The sequence below is a fragment of the Eptatretus burgeri genome, chromosome 18 (genome assembly GCF_056783735.1).
Source record: "Eptatretus burgeri isolate ZD-2024b chromosome 18, Ebu_testis_v1, whole genome shotgun sequence".
In the NCBI taxonomy this organism is placed as follows: domain Eukaryota; kingdom Metazoa; phylum Chordata; class Myxini; order Myxiniformes; family Myxinidae; genus Eptatretus; species Eptatretus burgeri.
In genome coordinates, this window is record NC_140978.1 from 30,705,559 (window position 1) to 30,730,000 (window position 24,442).

At 43.5% G+C, this 24,442-nt stretch overlaps 1 long non-coding RNA gene and 1 pseudogene across 1 annotated transcript in view; one reads left to right on the top strand and one right to left on the bottom strand.

The window, feature by feature from the left end:
* Positions 1-486: 486 nt before the first annotated feature.
* LOC147008819 (uncharacterized) lies at positions 487-2,541 on the bottom strand (annotated as a pseudogene).
* A 3,180-nt stretch (positions 2,542-5,721) lies between these two features.
* The window catches only part of LOC147008820 (uncharacterized), a 66,304-nt gene continuing 47,583 nt past the window's right edge, over positions 5,722-24,442 (top strand). Inside the window, exon 1 of the long non-coding RNA XR_015053370.1 lies at positions 5,722-5,930. This is a non-coding gene — a long non-coding RNA (uncharacterized LOC147008820). The remainder of the gene's footprint in view (positions 5,931-24,442) is intronic.

The window sequence follows — 24,442 nt, forward strand, 5'->3', positions numbered from 1 at the left end:
ATATTATTACCGCGATATACCAGGGGAATCTGCAGAAAAAAAATAGTTAGCTTCCAAGGGAAAACCCGCGATGAACCGGGGGCGCGATATATATATATATATATATATATATATATATATATATATATATATATATATATATATATATATATATATATATATATATATATATATATATATATATATTTGATGAATGCAGGACAAGTAAACTCATTACACTTCAAAATAAGCTCTTTTTAATAGCTGTAACTTGAACAATTTGCAAATGAAACGACTTAAAACATGTTAATACCAAATCATTTTACCCTGAAAATTGTACTTTTTGGCCATTTTCTGGAGACAAATGACACCACAACACAAATGAAACACATTTTCGAAAAAACATTAAAAAAAAATTTTTAGAAGTCACCAATTATGCTTTCGTGTCATACTTCACATTGTTATGACATTGTAACTGATGAATCAATATGACCTTGAGAGATATGATCAGTCCAAATCAGAGCATTCTGCCTCACTCGATTCTGAATCATCAGATTCCGATGAATCCCCCCTCCTCCTCTGTACATTATCATCTCCCTCCTCATCCCCCTCCTTGCTATCATCATCTTCGCTCTCTTCAGCTGGCCCTGGTGCAGGTAGATGCGTCGGGAGAGCAGGTCGCGTGTGGCGGACAGGGCAACAGCGACCATCCACCAGCTCCCAGCCATGTCAGAGTGGCGAGGGGTGCTACTTCTTGGAGGGGTGGTGCACAAGATATGCCAAGAAGTTTGCACGGAGGTAGTGTTGGCATAGGCTATCTCCATATGGAGGGAGACGGATGAATGATTTGCGCTTCAGTGTCTTCCACTTCGCCACATGGGCCTCAGCCATGGTGCTACTCTTTTTGTCGCCATAGATGACATGTTGTGTGAACTGGAAGAGCTACTCTAGCACCTCCTCCTCAAGGTCAATACTATCTCCGCACCGCGAGAGCTGCCGTCAGGCCACAGGGCTCTTCGCTACCTGGTCATACACTGACTTCTTCCCCTTGTTGTAGAAGCTTGAGTTGGCATCACAGCCTGTCATGCAGTGCAGCTGCACAATACAGTCTGTCACCTCGTCAGTCACCAGGCCACGGCATAAGACAATCTTCTGATTCCTCTTGATACAGAGCATTCTGGGAAGCTGCTGCGAGATGACCGCTGCCACGAAACAGGCATCGGTATCAGGAGTATTAATGACAACAGGGCCAGTGTAGCCTGACTGGTGCAGAACTGCGTAAGTGGAAAAGAGGACAGTGTCAGTCTCAGACTGATCAAAGCTGTAGTTCTCCATTGGTTGCTGGGTTGACAAGTTTGTGCAGTGGGAGCCAACAGAGTAGCATCAATACTCTCTGCAAGGTCTGTCAGGTAGTCGCATATCACTTTTTGCAGCCGCTCCTTGTTGCTGCCATGACACAGCAGCGTTTTGAACACTTGGGCAGACGGGAAGAGGTCGCTCAAATTCATGCTGGCATTGGGGATATGTGCCTTACCCTGTACCCGCAGGTCTCACTCGTTATCTTCAGTTGAGTATGGTGTGTCGTGCGGGTCGTTCACACAGATGATGTGTTCAGCATCACCATGGCGGGCAAGGATGATGGATGAAACCTTGTGGACGTAGTCCGACCACTTGTATGGGGTGCCATATTGCGTCTGTCGATCTTCTTCTGATTGAGTTGCCATCCTCCAGATCATGCCCATGTTGATGAGAGTGGTGTAGGGTTCCTGCAGATCTACAGATTGCAGAGAGAGAGAGAGAGAGAGAGAGAGAGAGAGAGAGAGAGAGAGAGAGAGAGAGAGAGAGAGAGAGAGAGAGAGAGATAGAGAGAGAGAGACATGGATGAGCTTGCGCTTCTGTGTCTTCCTGTATGTGCCATTGGAGTTGAATAGGGCCATACACTCCTTGACAACATGATGTTCCAGCAACTCGGTGAGGTCCACAAGCTGACAGACCTCAACCAGGTCGATCACTGCCTTGAGAGCACTCTGCTCGAATTCAGGAGCTCTCACTGAGTTTCTTCCTGGGCTTCTCCGTGTCTGGCATCTTGGCAAATGTCGAGCATTTGCTCAGAGGGATGGGTGCATGGAGGTAGGTATTCTTAGTGAACATCCGCCCTCGCAAGAAGCTGGTCAACGTTTCTTCCCCCGCAGCACGGACTGAGTTGAAGTTAGCAACGAGCTCATCAGAGGTAGGCATGGCTAACTGTAGGGTGCGGAGGGTGGGTGAGGATGAGACGAACGGAAAGGAGTCGAACTCATGCATGCATGTGACCAGGTCCAGCAAGCACTGCTTCTCTCATCTTCTCTTCTTCTCTCATCCATTTTGGACCGCATTCCATGTGCTTCCTCTGGCCTTTTTCCAGTTGGCCAGGGCGTTATGAGCCGCCCAGATCCGGGCGACATTATTCATATTTCTGGAGTGCACCAGCAACTGCTTCTCATTCTGGAGGATGGAGAGCCAGCCAGACTTCATTTTGTTGCCCTTGTTCATGGTGCATTTGATCCACATGTCCGAGGCCATGTTGGAGTAGGGGTTGCCTGTGATGGACTGAGCGGTCAATACGAAGGAAGGCGACCTGATCAGCAGGGAGAGCTGTCAGCATCACCCAGAAGTCAGAGAGCCACCTCCCGTACCTATTGTTGTCGTATGCTACCATCCATGGCAGCATGGTGCGCAGAGAAGTAACGCACTCATCTCAGTTACAGATGTGGACTGCGTGCACATTCTGCATGAATGCGTCCGTCATGGACAGGAAGTCCCTCCAGTAGTCTGCCATGTCACTGACCACCACATGGGTGAATAAGTTGGTGATGAGGCTGTCGAGGTCAGCATCCTCCTCCAGTGCTGCATGAGTTGCAGTGCTGGATTCTTGGAGGAGACTCGTATCTCTCAGAATCTTGAGGTTCTCCTTCGTGTCATCAGCCAGGTGGGGCGTGAGAATCTTGTGCACCAGCTGACTCATGAGCGCCTCATACATGAGCCTCAAGCAACGCAGCCCCCTCTTGTAATGCTTGCCTTTCAGCACATGATCGATGGAGCCCTCGGCAATAACTCCTCCCACCACGAGTACATCTCCTAGCTCAGTCCCCTTGTAGCACTTGTAGATAGTGCTCATCATCACACACTGTGTATGGAAGGGACCTAGAAAGGGCACAATGTCACGGTATTTGTTTGGGTTCTCAGCCTTGAGCAGGGTGATGAGGACGTACACGGGATGATCTCCCACTAAGAAGGCGAAGGGCATGCGCTTTGTGGTGATGATAGTAGATAGCTTGTCCATGATGTCATTCACAACCGACTTGTTGGGCGATTGATTGTAAGACGTATGAAAATAAGCCTTGCTCTTCCCCTGCTCCGCATTAAAGCCAACATGAAACCCGTTGTTGGAAGAGATAGTCTGCTTAGCTGCAGCAAGGTGGTCACCATTCACGTCCGCACGAGCAATGGCATGAATAATGCTCTGCGCTGATGCTCTATACTTGACGAGAACGTAGTGGGCTTCCCGTGTTTGATTGTCCTATACGGCGTTTCAACCTGCATCTCAGATGCCGTCTCAGTAAGTGCCTGTGCCACAGTCTTGGCATCTTTGATGCATGCTTGCTCATCCTGGATGTTTGATTCTGGTACAAGACGTTCTACACACTGCAGAAACATCTAGTTACAGCGGTGTGCAGTTACAAATCCCGCCACACTGGAGGACACACGGAACGGTGGACATTGTCTTGACAGCTTTCTTCTCAATACTGTGCTTCTCAGTGTCGTCTCGTATGCTAGTACATTCTCTGGAAAGGCAGAAATAAGTATATGAAGAATATGTGTGCCATATGAAATTACACACACACACAAACAAAAAAAAATAACAATTCACTAAGCAGGACCTCAATTCCGTGACCATTATGGATTTAGCAGAAATAATGTGTTAATTCATGATTCTCGTTACTCCCATTCAAAAGTTACATTTTTGCTCTACCGGATGGTGGCCATCTTGGATTTCTGGGTCAAAATGATGTCGTAACGTCAAACTAATGTCACATTCGGAATCCTCATGATTGACTTACCGTAAAAGTGTCTTTGTACATGATTTTAATTGCTCTAGTTCAAAACTTAATTTTTCAAGATGGTGCCGCCAGCCATCTTGGATTTGGGCCTCTGGCAAAAAAGCTGGGATTTTTGGGAGGGACATGGGGGCTAAATGTTTTTATTATCAAAGGTCAATAGAAGTCAAATCAATCGTTATATTAAACCTCACTTGCCAGAGAATGGTCACGGAATTGAGGTCATTGACCGAATTAAAGAAAGATATCGTGTATCACATGATACTTGCAGAATCCAAATAAACAATAGTCGCCACGGAAAGAGCAATTTGACAATTTTGAAAATTTGATCTATCAAGTGTTTTACATGATTGATGGTTGTGCATACCAAATTTGGTTGATACATTAATAAAAAAAAAATTGTACATATCGTCGAGGCTCATGGAGGACCGAGGACCAGTGCACTGAATGGATCAGGAAGCAACAGTACAAAAAGAACAGTAGAGAGAGAGGGGGGAAACACCAATAGCAGAGTTAAAGAGCAAGACAGGGGGTAGCAGACAAACAATGGGTGTGGGGAATAATGGGGAGCAGGAGGTGATGCGTGGGGTGGGCAAGATGGATACAGAAGGGAACTTTCAGGAGGGAAAACTGAAAATTTGGCTGTCTTGAAGACGTGGAGGGAAGAATGAGATTGAAGAGGATGTGGAAGTTGGTTCCACAGGTTGGGAAAAAAAAAGAGGATAAAATGAATGCAGGTGAGCAGTGACCCTGGATTTAGGGCAGTTTCACGAGGAGGAGGTCGATGGTGGACCATGGGAGCCCTGCAGAAACCTTGGGGGGAGGAACAAAGCATGGAAATAGAAGAGGGTGCAAGACCAGAAAGGAGGCAGTAGAAGACAAAGTGACCACCAACCTGTCTGTAGTGGTGAAATGATAGGCACATAGACTCTGCAGGTTCAGCCCAGGAGATTCCAATGATCTTGAAGGCCTTGGTTGCCATGGCACCAAGCTGAGCAAGATGTGAGGCAGGGGCAGTGTTGGGCACAAAAGCGATTATCCAATAACAGATAATTATCGGAAGTTAACTTCCATTTATCGTTATCAGACCAGTTAACTTCCGATAACTCGATTTTTTTTAGTCCGATAATGTCCGTTCATTTTTTGTCCGATAACATTTTTTATCGTTTTACTTTTTTTTCACCATCAGGTAACATCACCATCAGAACGATGAGATCCGACGCCGCCATGATTTAGGAAATAGAACAACACAACGAGTCAACTTCCCGCGAGATTAAACTTGCACAAGGGGCGGAGCCTGTGCTCACAGTTTTATCCGCATGCGCATGCGCACCGCACTCCTCCATGGCGATGCGAGCCGACGCCAAAAAATGCCGAGGCGCTGTATAAGTACTACGAGCATGGACGAGCCGTCGGTCTACTGGCGGGAATACCAATATTTACGTAATTACAAAAAAAAGGTTCGTGTTTGTTGGAAATACATTCAAATTGAAGAATTAAATTATTATTTTTTTTTTTTTTTACTAACAGCACATAGTGTCATAGACTCTAAAAAGACTCATAATGCTTATTTTATTCTTGGGTTGAGCATAAATAAGCCTTTTCTATGGGTTTTGAAGCTTTTTCCTTGTTCTTTTGAATTTCTGTTAAAAAGTAGTTCGGCCAAACAAAAAAGTTTGTTTCCGGTTTCCTACCGACCCATTGCTTTTATACGCGACCCTACGATTTTTGTTGACAATTTGGACTCGGGCACCGCCATTTTGAATCCCGCATGTTACGTCAGTGAGAGTTTCAAAATGGCGGCGCCCGAGTCAAACGCGCACGAGGACTGCTTTGTGGATCGGTCTTTTCACGGTTAGTTTCACCTATTGAGGTGGTGATGATGGTGATGGTGACGGTGGTGTGCTGGTGGTGTGGTGGTGGGTGGTGTCAATGGTGTGGTGGTAGTGGTGGTGCAATAGACTTGCAAAAATGCACTAGACTTGCTGTTAAAGTTTATATGTATATATATATATATATATATATATATATATATATATATATATATATATATATATATATATATATATATATATATATATATATATATATATATATATATACACACATATATGGAATAAGCAAAGCCTAGAAGCGAACGTAAAATTCTTCTTACATTCGCTTCTGTCATTACATAAAACTTGTTCACAACTGTATACTTGCCAACTATACCGTGGTACGTGTAAGCGCCGCACAGTGATGATTTTGATGCAATTTCTGGTTACTTCGGCCTGGATTCGGGATCAGCGAACAAATAATGTAAATCACGATTAAAAAATATTTTTTGATGATGCGGGAGATATCTTTATTAAAATTAACTTTGGGAAAAAAAATAATTGAATAAATAAATAAATAAACGATCACTTCTGGTCAAGAATAAAAGAAATTAAAATTTCCGGAAAGTTTCAAAATCACTCCCGGTAATGTTTAATACAAAATAAACACTTCCTGTCATGAAAAAAATCACTTTTGGAAGTATAAAATTAACTTTGGGAAAAAAATAATTGAATAAATAAATAAACACTTCCGGTCATGATCTCCCGGCATGCATCATTCCCCATGACAAAAACCGGAAACAAAAAAAAACCAGAAACAAAACAAAAACGGAAGCAAAAGGGTCATAGCCAACGACACGGATTCACAATTGCCAGGGTATTGTGTTGTTTTTGTTGTTTCCTATTCTCTTATGTGCACGCGTTAAATAATATTCACAAGTTAGAAGGTTTTAGGTGCAATATCTTTTAGTTCTATGAAGGAAAATAAACATTTTTAATCGAGTTATATGAATGTATTCATGGCAAAAAAAATTGTCAAAAAAAAAAATTCCCCACCGACCTCCCCACCCAATTTTTTTTGGCCATGCAATAGGAAACAAATGTTTTTTTTTTGGCCTTATCATTATCAGCTTATCGTTAACTTCCAATAATTTTGTATTATAATTACCGGATTATCGTTATCGGACTTAAAAATTGGGGTTATCGGATTATCGTTATCGAAGTTAACTTTTTAGTTATCGGTGCCCAACACTATGCAGGTGAGCCAGTGCAAAGGGGAGAGCAGTACTCCATCAAGCTGTGGATGAAGACCTTGTTGGTGGATAGGAGTTCAGGTGAGCCAAGGAAGGACTTTGTATGACAGAGGATGACCAGTCAGCAGCTTGCTTTGGAGGCCAATTTAGAAATGTGGTTTGCCCATGAAAGATCATGGCTGATAGTGAGACCCAATAGTTTGAATCACTGAACTTCCTCAAGAGGATTGGTATGAAAGTAGCGAGGAGGGTTTAACAGGTGGTTCTTTCAAGGAGAGATCGGGAGAGTGTGAGATTTGTCAGGATTGAAAGAACTATTCCAAGTGTTTGATCAGCTTGTGATTTTTTTTTCAACCTCTGAAGAGAAGGAAGAGGCTGCAGCCTGCCTATCTGAAGGATTATGGATGTCATGGAAGAGTGTGGAGTCATCAGGAAAGAGATAAAAATGATTTTCCAGAGACAGAGGGATTATTGATAAAGATCAGGAATAGGACTGGGCCCAGAACACTGCCTTGGGGCACTCCAGCCTTGACAAGGAGAGTATATGAAAGGATTCCATTGAGTGCCACACACTGGCGACGAGGGGAGAGGAAGTCAGTAAGCCATGTGTGCAGTTGGCTTTGGATGCCATAGGCAGAGAGTTTGGAGAGTAAGGTGGGATGTCAGACTGCATAAAAAGCATGAGATATGTCTGGAGAGATGGCCTTGATCTCATGTCTGACATTGAAGGCCTCCATCCATTGTGTGGTGAGTAGAAGCATGTCCAAGGTGGAGTGACCTGTTCTGAAACCAAATTGGCCAACTTGCTTGAAAGATACCGCCTCTGCAAGACAACCAGCTCAAGGTCACTCGATATGGATTTCTGTTGGTAGAGTTTTTCAAAAGTTACGGAACTGTTTTCCAACTCCATTACTGAGAAGAACAACGATGACACTTTTCAACGTGCATTGTGATATTCGATTTTGGTTTGTAAAGCGAAGTGAATGGAGAAGCTCATCATTTTTTCAATTTTTTTTTTCCTCACATATACTCCATTCACAGATTTTATTTGTTTGATGCTGATGATGATAATCATGATCAATGTAAAGGATTGTTTTAATGATATCCATGGATGATGCTGACATCATCGACTGAGAAGCATTTTAAATTTTGATGCTTGGAGTATGGCCATGCTTATGACTATGTTGTTTATGATGATGTGTGATGGACCCTATCTATCTAAAAACAATAAAACAACTGACAAGAAGATATCGGTGATATTATTACAACATCCCTAAATTCCATTTCCATAACTTGGAGGCTGACCCCGATCTATCACAATAAGAAAAACAACTGATTCCACAATTTGACTTTACACCTTCCCTTGGCATATTCAAGGATGGTTTCCTGAACAGAATATGCAATCAGACCTTGTCTGTGGTGTGAGTTCAGCGAATGATTTAACAAGAAGCCCGACCAGAAATAGCTTTTCGACGACATGTGGAGAACACAGGCTGCGTTTTCACAAATACTTCCTTCGCCAAATGTTGCAGTGTACCAGGGTCAGGATGTCGAAGAGGACAATTGTAAATGTGATGGAGCACATTGGTGAAGCGGAGAAAGTAGTCTGTCGAGGAAGGAATTCCAGGAAGTGTTGATGTCAGGAACCAATGGGATGTAATACACCAGCCTGTGAAGGAGATGGTTATTTCACACCAAACCAATCTGCCTTGCCGAACTGTCATCCACGTCAACACCTTGGCCGTTCTCTGAAGATTGCCAAGGAGCCAAACATTTTCATAAGAGTGTGATCAAAAGCCAAGAGGAGTGGAGGAAAGGCAAGACAAGCTGGATAGGGAGGAAGGGAGAGGGAGAAGGGTGTTGACCTGAGCAAAAAATGGGATTTGGAGAGATATGAGGAGGAAAGATGACAGACTGAGTCGGGTCATTTTTTTATTGCAAAAGGCCTTTATTTCAATCCTACGTGGAATGTAATTTGAGAACTGATCCACATTCAGACATTATCTGTTCAATTCTACTTCTGTTTTTGCTTTTTCTTGAGATTGAAGTGCAATCATACAAACATCATTTAGAAGTATAAGGTGAAATTGGATGAGCATGGCAGCCAAGCTTATCCAAGCAATCCAGATCCGTATTTTCCTTTTCACCAGTCAATGAGGCAGCTGGGGTGGTCTGTAGAATGGCATGCTTCTTCACAAGCTGCAAGCCACTCTTAAAAAAAAAAAGAATAAAAACGTTCAATATGCTGCACTGAAGGCCTCAATGCCTTGTCAGAGACTCTTCGGCCTATCAGGCTTGCTTGGGTGCAATCTCAAGCACTCATCATGATGAACGAAGCATTGGCCAAAGTTGCAAAAACTCCTCATAACTTGAGGCCTTCGAACACAAAGTCTTTAAGTCATTGAATTCCGAGTTGGAAAGGATTCATAAGCCTGGTGGTTTTTTGTCTGTTGGAGCATTGGCAGTTCGCTATGGATTGGTCAATTCAATTAATCATGAATGATGAGGGAAAAGGAAATTAGAAAGGACAAAGCAGGCCCTCTATATCCTAACAGGCCTTGGAGATCTGTAATCTTCCTGCTTTGTTGCTTTATCTCCGCAAAATGAGGGCTGCAGCTAAGAATTCTGTATTAGGTCAAACAGAAGTTGTTAATTTTCACCAAACGATGATCCGCTGAAAGGATTCCTTGAAACGTACTTCTAAATTAAGAGGCAATTAAAAGCACCCTTTCAATGCAAAAACAAAATAATATAACGTATGTGGATTTTGGTTCTTGTAAGAGCAGACATTTTCTCAGGTATCATTTTAAATAATTTAAACATTACAAGGATAAGAGATCTCGGTTGATAGCCAAGTTGTGTGTGTGTTTCATGATTGTGACTTTTTGGTGAAATTTCAGTTTTCATATAGAATTCTTCTTCTTTTTTTCTTCTTCAAAGGTCACAATTATTCCCACCTTCTTGTGGGATCAGTCGGTGTGGGGCAGGGATTGGGGGGACGGTTCTGATCCAAGTCCTTCTGAAACTGGTTGGCCAGGCTTGATGTTCACCTGGCAGGAATTTGGAATCCAGCCAGGGTGTCAGCGATAACTCGCCCACTCTTCGCAAAGGAAACAAAAGGAACTTTAACATCCACCGAGTAATGCTGACAGACAGAACCCCCATTTAAGGTCCATCCGAGCGAGAGATGGCACACACATGTATGAATCACCCTGCCTGTGATAACACCAGGATGACAGTTTATAACTGCATTAGGATTCAAACCCAGGCTCGACAGCTTAGAGACAAGTGTGCATACCTCCAGGCCATCCTGTCAGCCCCCCCCCCACACCAATAATAAAGTCTTATTGGTACCTGTACAAGGTAACGTGAATGTGTGCAGTCAACTGTTGTTGGATTGTGAGGAAATGGGATCAGGGATTAAAAAACAGCATTTTTCTTTTTCTGGAAGGTACTTTCAGACAAAGAAATGTTAAATAAGGATGGATGAGATGGAATAGGGATGGGAGATAGGCATTATCAAAATCGGACAACGTTCCTTTAAGAAAACCTTCGTCAGGAGTCATGTGGAAGATACTATCATCTCAGCTTGATAAAACCCATGCATCAAGGACCGTCGACAACGTTATAACCCAAAGTGTGATGGATGTCACAGTGTCAGCGTTTGAAACGTAGACAAATGATGAAGTCCAAGAAGCGAAGGAACTGAAAAACCTAAAGAAAGAGCCTTCTTTGCTGACATGAGTTGCTGACGCCTGCAGAGCACTCGAATGCTAAGACTTCACCTTTAAATAAGCACATCGTAAATTGTAATGTGAGCTAAAGTACAGCATGAGTATTGCAGAGAGAAAACACCAAAAGTTACTTTTATGGAGGGTACTACATCATATACCCATCTGTCCTGCTCTGTTTTTACTCTCCTTTTTTATATATGACACCTTTAAATCCCCTCGTAAACATTTGGATTCAGTTGTTGCCCCTAAATTGTCATTGCTTTTCAGTTTTGCATTTCAGAAGTAACAGCATTTCAATAAAATGTGTTATTCTATTTTAAAATGCTGAACTTTTTTTTAAATTTCCAACTTGGAACAGCATCAGGAACAAGGCCAAAGACCTTCAATAGTGTGCACTGGATCTACTCTGGGTTTGAATCTCTTCCCAACGATAAACGGTCATCTCGATGTTCTATATCATTGGTCCCCAACCTGCGGCCCGCGTAGCCCTATACTGCGGCCCGCGAGGATTTTCCAATCAAAACACATTTCCATGTAGCAATTTTAAAGGGGTTTACACAATGCCACTGCCGGCCACTGCCGCTTACTGCCGGGAGGAATCAAATCAATTTGATTTTACCTTCCTGCATCTTGCGGCAGTATTTATAATTAATTACACCCCGAACGGAAATTTGTTCAGAATTACAGTGTGTGAACAATGGATCGATCGAATACATATAAAATATATTAATTAAAAAAACAATACTCCAATAAACCCCAAACGTTGTATCGATTTCTCAATTTTTTCTTAGATTTTTTTCCTGGCTCCCAACATCCTTGGGAGTAGTGAATGCGGCCCGTGGGATCAATAGGTTGGGGACCACTGCTCTAGATGTAGGGTGAGCATCAACGTGTGAACCATCCTTTGGAGGGAGGTTAAGCCGGAGGACTTATCTACCGGCCCTGTTCGTTGATAGATGTTAAACATTTCACTCGACAAGCCACTACATCACCTGATTATTGTGTGGCCATTGGCAACTCAAGGGTAGGTCGTTACGAAGTTTGTTTCTTCCCCTTCATGGCCAAACTCTGGAACTCTTTACCTTCTCATGTCTTTCCAAACACTTATGACCTTTCCTTTTTCAAAAATCCTTTTTTTTATTTTACTTCCTCAAGAACTCTTAAAACTATTCTCTCTTTCTTAACTTTTCTCTCTTTGCAGTTATTGTATTGAAAGGGGAACCCAAATGCAATTTCTTTTTTTTTTTCTGAAAACCATTGAAAATCATTAATCACAGTCTAATTTGAAGGGGAAAAAAAAATTGAATTTTTTTTTGCCAATCACAACGTGTCGAAAAAAGCCCGAGAATGTCTTTTCGATTTCGCCAGTGATGTCACACCTTGAAGCCATATTGATCCGAACGACGGCTTGCAGAGAGAAACAGTGCATGTCGATCTCGGAATCAGATATTGATTCCAACATCATCAGCAACTCTGTCAGTTCTCTGAAAGTTGAAAGTGGTCAGTGGGATTTTGAAGAAACTATTGGAGACAAATTTGTGATGGAAACACTTTCACGGGAATTGTGGAGACGTATCGTTTTGAGCCTTGTGCGAGCAATTCAGAGCAATTAGGTGGATGTGTTAGTTGTGAAGATGAAAACGCTAGTCGCATATTCGCTAACTTACTGATTGGTAGATTTTGTTTTTCCATTCAATCGTCAGTTTATAAGGGAGGGATTTTGGATCAATTGATAAATCGGTGATATAATATTACTCGAGCAGAAATACCCTTCATCACCTGACAGCCGACACTGCCTATGCGCAATTGGATGCCGCAGACAACATCAGTGACTAATGCTTTGTCCCACCTTCGCAGGCTGAACACGTGTCTTGTTTGTTATGGAATTGTCCCATTTCATAGTTTCCATGGACGCCATTTGTGTCTGTGATCATGTCGTATTTGTGCTGTGGTGCTGTTTTCGCGCTGTATTTATACTGTAGTGCTGTGTCATGCCGTGTTCGTGCCGTATTTGTGCTGTGTCATGCTGTGCTGTAGTGCTGTGCCATGTTGTATTCATGCTATGGTGCTATGCCTTGCCGTGTTTGTGCTGTGTTGGTGCTGTGCTGCTATGCCGTGGTCGTGCTGTGGTCATGTCATGTTCGTGCTGTGGTGCCGTGTTCATATTGTGCCGTGTCGAGGTCATGCCCCAGTGGAAGGGAAAGTGGTGCTAGGGGGGAGGGGGTATGGGGTGGTTGTGGGGATTGTGGGCGAATAGTGGAGGGGGAGGTGTGTTATAGTGGTGAGTTTTGTGGGAGTGATGGTTGATGAGAGATAGTGGAGACAGGAGTGGTACTGTGAGTGGAGGATTATGAAAGGGGGAGGGGGGGGGAGGGACCCTGAATGTTTGTGTCTGAGTTCAAATCGTCTCTGAGGAGTAGATAATACAGGCATACTTTCAATATATACTTTCTGTCCACTATAAATAGATAGTGGTTCATTTGATGTATAGAAATTTGTGTCAAAATAGATAACTATTTTCAGGTGGTCTTGTGTTAACTGTCGGGCAATGGCAACGGGTGTTTGATTCACCGCTCAAATCACCAGTGTACATGCACTGGCGGAGGGGTAGAGACGCTGTCAGTGTTGAGCGATGGCTGTTTCTTCCACTTACTCATGGGGATGGCATCCTCTTTCAATCGTGGCAGATATCCACAAGATCTAGCCATCTGTTGTTTCATAACAGTTCTCTGTAACATGTTCAGAGAGGAAAAGCAAACGTTTTATAGGCCCGATCCACTCTCGGGTATTTCAGACAAACTTCGCCCAATTTATGGCAAGCTTAGTGTCTTTTGACCATTGGTGTACCTTGAAACCATGTTGATTTGTATTACTATACATGTACCAGCTCAGGTCAGGTATGGGAGCATGCGCCAGAACAGCACGTCGCTGTGTCCACTTTCCGCTGGTACTCCAGGTGCCATCGTCTGGCTATCCCACAGGCAGATGCCTGACCCATCGCCATCTCCTTGAGATACCGATCAACCTGCTGCAACCATGAGGCACGTGGTCGGCCCATTGGCCTCCTCCACTCACGAGACTCCTCCGCTGAGTGAATCTGGTGAGCAGGATCAGCATCAGGAACAAGGACAAATGTGTCCAAGAGCAGCGTCCTAAAGGTTTTGTCGGCTAAAAAAAAAATTTTTTTTTTTTAAAACAACAACAACAACAACTTCCGATGTTTCGTCACGTGCCTTGATTAAGCCAATAGCGAAACCCGTCATAATGTATTTACGTATTTACGAAATAAATAATGTATTTACGAAATTACAATACGATAAATGTAATAATCTTTAAATAGTAACGTGAACTTTTCAAAACTTTAAAGCAAATGTCCGAATATATTTAAAAGTTCATGATAGACGCTCTCAAAAGGCACCATCTATGTGAGGATGTGTACATGTGCTGAGTATTTAAGGAGATCCTTATCTTGTATATACAAGAGCCGAGTCCAAGAGATTAAGGTTTTGTCTTCACAAGACGAAGATGAAGACGAAGACGAAGACGAAGACGAAGACGAAGACGAAGACGAACAACACCACCAACTGTGGTGAATTGAAGGTCGTGACGTGTGATCACATGTTGCACGGCTCGAGCACGGAATAGATAAAGCTAAGGTTCCGCTCGGTCGGGGGGGATTGTCCCAGGGGCATTGTCGTTTACGGCGGCGATTCACTTGGTGCTCGTTGAATGGTGAGAATTGAGAGTATATCGGACTCCGGGCTTATACTGATTTATTTTGCGGTGATTATTTGCACGTGTATACCTTACTGCTTATGTACTCCTTGCTGCACCTGTACCCCCTGATGTGCCCGTAGAAGCGGCTTCAATCAAATGGAATAAAGCCTACACTCTGAAGGTTCTTCTCTCGTTTTCATTTCACCAACGTCAAGCTCTCTATGAGCTACGCGAGACACTGCTAAAAAGAGCCACATGTCCATGCAGTCGCAGCTGACACTCACAGATTATGCAGGTCACAAATCTCATTTGAGTCTCTCTCAGCAACCGTGTCTCTCTCAGACACAAAGTCCAACCAGAGATAGCCAAGGATTCTCCGAAGAAACCTGGTACTAAAAGAATTGTCTCCTTATCAGATCCCTGGTCAGAGTCCAAGTCTCACTTCCATGGAGCAAGACTGGAAGCACCAAGGACCTGAAGACTCGGACTTTCGTCCTCCCACACAGGTACTGACCGGTAGCGCCACACCCCATGAACCAGTGAATCCATGACTCCCCAGGCCCGATACAGACATCTATTGACCTCTGACTCACAGCCAGCAGAGACATGAATATCACTGCCAAGGTAAGTGAATCTCTCCACGACCTCAACATCCTCACCACAAACAGGCACAGACAAGACAGCAGCATCCAAAATGTCATTGAAAGCCTGTATCTTAGTTTTGACCCAGGAAACCCATAATCCAGGCAGCACCGACTCCTCATTCAGCAACTCGAGAACCCCCAAAAGGATATCCAAAGTCTCAGCAAATACGAGATACCAAATCTCAGCAAAATACCAAATACGATCGCATTATCTGCGAAATGAAGGTCAGAGATCTTGACATTTCCAAATGATGCACCACAGCTTGATCTCTCTGACATCCTCCCCAGAATCCAGTCCAAACAAATGCTGGAATGTGTGGGGGCCAGTACACACCCCTGACGAACTCCAGTAACAACTGGAAATAAGTCAGAGATGGTAACACCACATCTCACAGCACTCTTAGTACCAGAGTAGAGTTCAGACATCAGATTGATCAGTTTTGGTGACACCCCACGAAGACCAAGAATCCTCCAGAGGACATCCCGATTCACTGAATCGAACGCTTTACAGAGATCCACATAAGCTGCAAGCAGCCCCTGCTGAAACGCTCATCTGCGTTCGGTGAAGACCCGAAGAGAAAGGATACGGTCAATCGTTGACCTCTTTGGTGTAAAGCCTGACTGCTCTGGATGCTGGTGCTCAAGCAGATGGTGGCAAACCCTATCAAGAATTATCCGAGCAAAGATCTTGTCCGGCACTGAGAGCAGCGTCACCCCAAGGTAGTTGTTGCAGTCTGGCGATCACCCTTCCCTTTCCAGAGAGGGACAACAAGGCCCCTCTTCCAGTCAGTTGGGATGATTCCTGTGTTCCAAGCAGAGCACAGAACTGCATGCAATGACACGTGTGCAGCATTTCCACCAGCCTTGAGAAGTTCAGCATGGATGCCACAGATCCCTGGAGCTTTACCCCATTTCATCCGGTTCACCACAGCCTGTGTTTCCACAAACGAAGGTGGACCACAGTTGATTGGAGGATCAGCAACAGTGATTGTAACACGGCTGATGTCCAACTCGACAGCTGGTGGGTCAGCCTGGTACAAACGCTCAAAGTAACCGGCCCAGCGGGCCTTCACTTCGGACTCCTCTGTCAAGAGCCAACCACCCTCTACTCAGTACACCAAGGGATGGGCTTGGATGAATGCAATGTGAGAATTCCCCTGAAAGCAGGGCCAGAATCACTTGACTACAGGCGATGCTTTATCCCCTCCCAGATCCCTCGCACATAGGCCTCCTTGTCCACCCTCAGTGCACATGCAGTTTTACGCCTCAGCTCCCTGAACAGCTCAGCTCTGCCATTCAGCCTGGCCCTGCGACTCTGGTCAACGGTATCCAGTGTCCCTTGAGAGACAAAATTATTCTTCACCCTCTGATGAGTTCCAAGACATCCACCGGCAACATCAAGGATAAAAAAGTATCTTTTAGGTACTCTACAACTCTTCAGGATCTCCCAAAGCACCCAGTCTCCCCAAATCTCCACTCAGCTTGAGCTACCCTCTCATCTTTGAGCTTGCCGACATCCATCATTGGGTGGGATGGTACCATTCTCCTCGATTTAAGGTGCAAGTTAAGAGTTGCTGCAACAAGCTGGTGGTCAGTATTGAGGAACTGAGCACTCTGGTGGACACTGCAGTTCTGGATCATCCTCCAGCGACCATCAATGAGCACATGGACCATCAACATTCAGACAAAGCTCGTCCAATTTCTGGCAAGCTTCGTGTCTTTTGATCATTGGTTTAGCTTGAAACCATGTTGGTTTGTATTACTAAACATGTTTCAAGGACGCATTAAGTCGACATATTTGAAGAAAATCGAAAATTAGTCACCGTTTGAGTTAAATCATGCCGCGATCCTTCATCCAGGAAAGTGGCTTCTGTTGGCCCTGTTTTCAAAGGTGCTGGTGAGCATTCTGAGCCAAGCCACTATCACCCGATCAGCCTGCTTCCTATAATAAATAAGGTTTTTGAATGCCTCATCAATGAACAACTTCTCAGCCATCTGGAGGACAATGAACTTCTCACTGATTGCCAATATGGCTTTCACCATTCTCCCTGTAATGGTGATCTGATATCCTTAATTACGGATCATTTCAACAGGACATTGGAGTTCAAGGCTGAAGCTCGATTAGTTGCTTTGGATATCTTGAAAGCCTTTGATAAAGTGTGGCACAAGTGTCTGCTCCCCAAGCTTCAGTCATATGGTGTATCTGAAGTGATGCATTCTATCATTTTGGCTTTCCTTACAAATTGCAAGATGAAGGTTGTTCTTGAGGGTCAATCTTCTCCTACTTGCTCCATCAATTCTGGTCTTTCACAGCGATCTGTCCTTGGTGCCACTCTGTTTCTTGTTTATATCAACGATCTTCCTGATAATGTTCTGTTTCAGCTAGCCACATATGCTGATGACTCCTCACTTTACTGTGCATCTGCTGATACACTCAACACTACTCGTAAAAAGGTTGGAGTTTCACTGAACAATTATTTGGAGAATGTGTTGAAGTGGGGGTATGACTGGTTGGTAATCTTTAATGCCAAGGTCGGCAACCTGCGGGCTGCGGGCCAAATGCGGCCCGCGAGCTCCTCCTGTGCGGCCCGCGGCGCCTTTTCCGGATTTCCATTAGGTGCCGTTTACCGTCAACCTCAAACCGTTTACCGAAGGTGAATTCCTCAAGGAGTGCATGATGGCCGTGGTTGAGGACGTGTGTCCTGACAAGTCGAGAGAGTTTGCGGCCATCAGCCTGTCTGCCAGGAGCTTGACCTGCCGCATAGAGGAGATGGCCGCTGATGTCCGGGGCACCCTGAAGGACATGTGTCAGTCCGCTCGCTTCTTCTCCATTGCCTTGGACGAGTCGACTGACATCAAGGACACAGCTCAGCTTGCCATCTTCTTCCGCGGTGGCAGGGACGACTTCGTCATCTTTGAGGAGTTCATCCGACTCATCCCACTCAGTGGTACCACCACTGGCGCCGACGTGTGCAAGGCAGTCAGACTGGCTGAAGGAGGCCGACCTCGACCTCTCTCGCATGTGCGGCATCACGACCGACGGAGCGCCCGCCATGGTCAGGGACAAGAAAGGCTTTGCGGCGCTTCTTGTGAAGTACCTGCGCAGCCTTGGACACCAGCAGGATGTGAAGCACTTTCACTGTCTGGTGCACCAGGAGGCTCTGTGCGCCAAGTCTGTGACCATTACGGAGGTCATGACTGTCCTCGTCAGGGCGGTGAACTTTGTTTGCACCCGTGCTCTCAACCACAGACAGTTCCGCGATCTCCTGGCTGACGCTGAGGCAGAATTCGGCGACCTGATCTACTTCTGCGAGGTCCGTGATTACTGCAAGTCTAAAGGTTCAATTTACAATTACATTTATTATCATTGATTTTAGGTGTGTTTGTTATTTTTTCGGGTTGGGAGGGGGGTGCGGCCCGCGAGGTGGCCCGAACATGGCCCAGTGGCCCGCGGCCTGGTTTAGGTTGCCGACGCCTGCTTTAATGCAAAGAAAACTAAATTGTTGTTCATGTCTCGCTCCAGAAACAGGTCTTTCCCTTCTGTGCAGATGGGGTCTTCAACCTTAGCAGAATCACCTGAGCTTCAGCTTCTTGGTCTGGACATCTCCTCTCACTTCGGTTGGGATAAGTACATTTCTGGTATTGCTCAGAGTGCTTCCAAGCGAGTTGGTTGTCTTTATCAAGCACAGAAGTATTTACCTCCAGATGCTGTTTTGTACCTGTATAAGACAACTATATGTCCCTTCATGGATTACTGTTGCCACATTTGCCTGGAGCACCAGCCTGCCACTTATCTTTAGTTGACAGGCTCGAGAAATGCATAGTGACCCTGGATGGTGCAGAGATGGGTTCAACTGTTCAACCGCTCTCTCACCATAGGTCAGTTGACACTGTGTTTGTTCTACAGATATTTTCATACCAAATGTTCTGCTGGACTTTCTAACTTGGTTCCTCCTGTACGAGTGTTTGGACACAAGACTCGGTTTGCCATCTCTGCACGCCCATGCACGTTAGCTGATCCAAGATGCAGTTAGGGCTAGATGCAAAAGGCTATGCAGATAGTTTTATCCCTTGTGCTGTCTCGCTTTTGAATTCATTACATGTAACATGCTTTCCATTATCCAACGATTGACCCAGCTTTAAGAGGAATGCCGATTCCTACTTCTTACATCTTTGAGGTTGCATCGCATTTCACCTGAATTCTGCTGTTTCCTGTGTGTATTTTTTTTTCTTGTTATTTTTCTCTTTCTTTTATTTTGTTTTGCTTTATCCTGATCTTTATCGAACCTTCCCTTAGCCCCTTACCTAGATTGGCTTTATGCCTTGTTTGTGGCGATTTATATTTGCAAAAAACAAATGAAAATAAAAAACCTATAAACAGGACGAATGTGGCAGTCAACTTCCTGATGCGACATCATGGTTAATCTGAAAAAGAAGAAGAATTCGACTTTTAATCACAAATTTAGTGACTTTATCATTCGGAAATAGGAAAAAGACACATCATAATATCTATTTTGTAGGGTATCAAGGGATAGATTAGCATTGAGGTGATCTGAGCATTTGAGCTCCCTTTTTAGGCTTGGCCTCGATGAGGACTACAAATCTGTGACTGGCGCCAAAAAAATACAGTTAAGATGAAGTATTAGAAAAAATGAATGTTCGAAGAGTTGGCAAGATGTCTCAAAACTGTTTGATTTTGTTATCACAACCTGAAGGCTTACAATAATTATGATCAATAATAAACATGAATATTGATATTGAAATTTAACCATACGTGTATAATACATGAGAAAAAGGATGCAAGGTTACTTCACCTATCATGAAGCTCCACTTGTTATTACATTGAAAATCAATATTATCTTGGAATTACACTGTATTTCTACGGTGGAATGCAGAGGACCCCAGGAAGTGACGTCAGCCGCTGTGTTATTCATCTGTTCATCCATGTATGTCCACGTGTGAAGTGTGTATATTAGCTCCTCAATGAGCCATCGAACATGTATCTAAAAATGGGAAACAGCTGTCAGTGGTAAGAAATACAAGAAGTGGCACAAACCAAAGGATTCATATACATACAAGTATAGACAATTGTGGCATTCCTCCACCGCACATATACTGGTACCCATTAAAAATTAACATGGAACCACACATAACCATGATCGACGATGGAAGAGTGTGATTTTGGTGGCTCTGTTCCTGACAGAAACAAGATACAAGTCCTGATTGAAAAACAATGATATGAACCGAAAAAAGTGGTAAGCGTATCAACTTCTAAACGTATTCCAATCTGTCTATTTTTTGCATGAAGTGTCCTGTTATCAGGTGGAATTGGTGCAACCTTGTGGAGTGGCATATTTTCGACATTTAATTTTTACTATATCGGCTTGGGCCAGCTTGCGAGAACTGTTGCTTCTACTCTCCCAAGAATGGATGGCAGCCCTCGATATCAGATATGACATCAGAGCCTTTTCTCTGGACAAATGTCGAGCTTTTGATGCAGCCTGGCATCCTGCCTTGCTCTTCAAACTGTCTGCCTATGGAATCAGCTGTGGAGTCTGCCTCATCAGCTAGAGTTAATTGGAATAAGAGTGTAGCTCTTTGGCTATATGCAAATGCACTCTCCTCATCACACTCTTCATGTGCACTCCTCCCAACTCTTCCAGGAGGAATGTTATGGAAAAGGGATGGGTTTAAATACTTCGGGATCCATTTGGGAACTTCAAGCTATATGCAAAATAATTGGGATGGGTCACATGAATGAATAAAAAGATAACATGAAGCAGAAACTATCAAGGTGGAAAGGAATGCTCCAGTTCTTGTCACTTGAAGCACGGGCAACAATCATAAATAAACTGATACTTCCAACCGTACAGCACAAGGTCATTGCGTCCAGCCTCCTCAAGCTGTGATCACAAGCATTCAGAAGAGTCTCATTGATTATTTTTCTGGGGATGCCACCACTGGCTCAAGCCAGATGTGTTTTACAGGCCACAAAATTCTGGTGGCCAAAACTTGGTGCACATCCCTAGTCGAATAATGGCTTTTCGACAAATGACAATAAAACGTCGACGATATGGTGAAGTAGTGGCCTGGCGTCCTCTCACTAATACCTTGCTTCGGCAAACAGGTGGAATGGACTATGACCGGGAACTCTTCCCCATGGACCTGAAGGAGGTTCATAGAGCTCGGCTCCCTGCTTTTCATCAATCTCTGAATGCCTGGCAGGCTCAAGGAGTGCAATGATTCGTGATTTCCTCTGATGCCAGGAAGTTTGTGCATGGGCCACTATACCAAAATTCATTATTTGCTGGAATATCTACCAGCCGATCCTTCATTGAATACCTTACAGATCATGGAATAAATAAAGTGTGAGATCTTATGGAGCCTTCCTTGAAGCGATGGTTGCCTGCTGACTCGGTTTCTAAAAAAAACTGGATTGCATTCAATTAGAATAGTGGGTAAGGTCATGGGGATAGTAACCCAGACTTTTCTACATTTAAATATTGGGTGGAATGGAGTAAATGAAGAAGTGGATTTTCACTTAAGCTTTCCTGAACTTTCAATCACTGCTCAAAATCACCAAGACATGTTCTCTTCAGTGACGAGTCCGGTGTGTTCCACATCATGGGAAAAAACCTATCTATGGAATTTGTCTAGAAGTGGTTTTACCGGGCTGTGTGGCACAACTAAGAAACCATTGGAAAGAGACTTTACCTGCAGGAGCTTTCCTTACTCTAAATTGGAAGGTGATGTATAGATCCCTGACTGTTGGTTGCATGGGAAACCTAAATTGGAGATTGGCCCATCAGGCCCTGGCCACTCAGGTGTTACTCCAGACGTTTAACCCCTCTGTGGCTAATTCATGCCCCTTTTGTAAGAGTATCGAAATTTTGTATCACGTGTTTATGAGTACAAGAGGTTGTCACCTCTGTTTTTGTAGCTGAGTCGTATTTTTTTTGTAAATTAAAAATTGTTTTTTCTTTTTCAATCTTTATTTATGGGCTCGCTTTCAACATTGGAAACAAATCTGTGGTTTTGCTTTTGAATTTTTTACTTGGAATGGTTAAGCTTGCAATTTATAAGACCACAAAAGCCAGATTGGTGAATAGGAAAGATGAAAATGCACTTTTTTGTTTCAAAGGCATGGTTTTTCCTTTTTCAAGGATAAAACTGGAACATGCATATCATGTAAACATGGGTAGTCTTCCTGTGTTTGAAGACTTATGGTGCAATGGTGGTATATTGTGTAAATGTATTGAAAATGAAGTTTACATTTGTTTATGAAGTTGCAACGATATTATTGATCTTTGAACCTTTGTTGTTTATCGGACCCAGCTTTAGCACCTGTACTAAAGAAATGGCACTTGTTTCTCACGTTTTGATGTTTTTCATGACCCTCAGGCAAATTGTGCCTCAATAATTGTTTCGTTTGTTTAAATATGCTTTGCAAAATGGTTTTATACTTTCATAATATAAGGACATAAAAGTCAAAACTCTCTGTCTGTCTGTCTGTCTGTCTGTCTGTCTGTCTCTCTCTCTCTCCAAAAGATCATGTGGCAAACCCTCATATCTTCTATTTTTTTAACAATTGCATTGAGGAAGTTCAGTAATTCAAACTCCTGCATCTTTTGTTGGCCTCCAAAGCCATTCCCCTGCCTCTTCTTGCTGTGTTTCATTCAGCTTTTTCACCCCCCCCCCTCTTTACCCAATGTCTTGTTCTCCTCCAACCATTGATGTCACTCTCACATATTCTGCAAATAGTTTATTCTCCCTTTCCATTTTGTTCCATTCCATTCTGCTCTAGCGCTTGCACGAGCCTCCACCATTTATACAAAAAAAAAACCCAAATAACAAAATCCAACATGTCTCGAACCCTATACCACTCAATCTGGGAGAACTTACCATCTGTAAGAATGAGTTCTTCACAAGTTATATTATTTCTGATCTTTGCCATTATATCTGTAGAAAATTTCCTTACCCTCCATGGATCTTTTCAATTTGAATAACTCCTTGAACAAATTTTAGAAATTGAATTCATTTAATTGCCTATTGTACAAAATCCTTGTCCTTTACTGTTTTGGACCTCGTCTTTTCGTCTATAATTGCCCCATTGCGATTACATTTAATGACTTGCTGCACAAGAGATAAAATTATAGAGGGAGCTGAAGATTATTTTGAATTTGAACATTAAATGTGGTGACCTTTATACAATGGGGTCGTGATTAAAAGAGAGCAGAACAAGAAAACAGCCTTTTCCTGATATTACAGAACTTCTCAAAATTACAGTCGAGGAAACACTCAATTATACAGCAATATCAAAAGTGGGATGATGTAAAAATAAACAGCAGGGAAAAGGATGGAGAGCAAGAGTTGAACGGGAAGAATAAAGTAAGAAGCCATTGGACATGCTGCGCCACTTGCTTGCGAAATAAGTGCTAACCATGGGAGATAATTTAAAGGCAAATCTTATTCTATCTGGTGATCAGAAACATGATAAATAAACTGCTTTTCTTTTATGTTATGAGAGCGCAGTAATGGGAAAAGTTTAAATGTTTTCTTTATCACTTGTATTCTTGATAATAGTTGCCTATACTGAAAGTCTTTGAACAAAGGTTGCAGTGCAACGTGATCATTTCATTTCAAGAAAAACCTCCATTTGGCATTGTGACCTAAAATTAACGTTTAATAAAAAAAATTCAAAGAGGTCCAAAGGAAAATTAACCTTAACAACAGGTGGACTTGATGACATAATTATTTAAGATTTAGAGTGTCTGCTCTGAGTCGAGGAGGTTGGCTTTTCAAACATGGCCAAGTCATTAGTTATATCAAAGACTTAAAAAACGGTGTGTGTTGCTTTGCTGACAGTGATATTGAGGGTGGGGAGAGAAAGAGGGTGGAAGAGAGAGGAGGGATGGGTGGGAGAGAGTGGAGAGAGAGGAGGGAGGAGAGACAAGGGAGGGGAGAGGAGGGAGGGGAGGATAGGAGGCGGTGAGGAAGGGGGGGGCTAGGAAGAGGGGAAGAGTGAGGCCTCACCAAACATTGCTACATACTGGGGGAGGGATGGGTGCTAGGAAGGGAGTGTGAGAGAGGGACAGAGTGCAAGGAAGGGGGTGAGACAGAGAGATAGAGAGACAGACAGAGAGACAGAGAAAAACAGAGAGATAGAGAGATAGACAGGGACAGAGTTGAGAGGCAGAGGTGTGG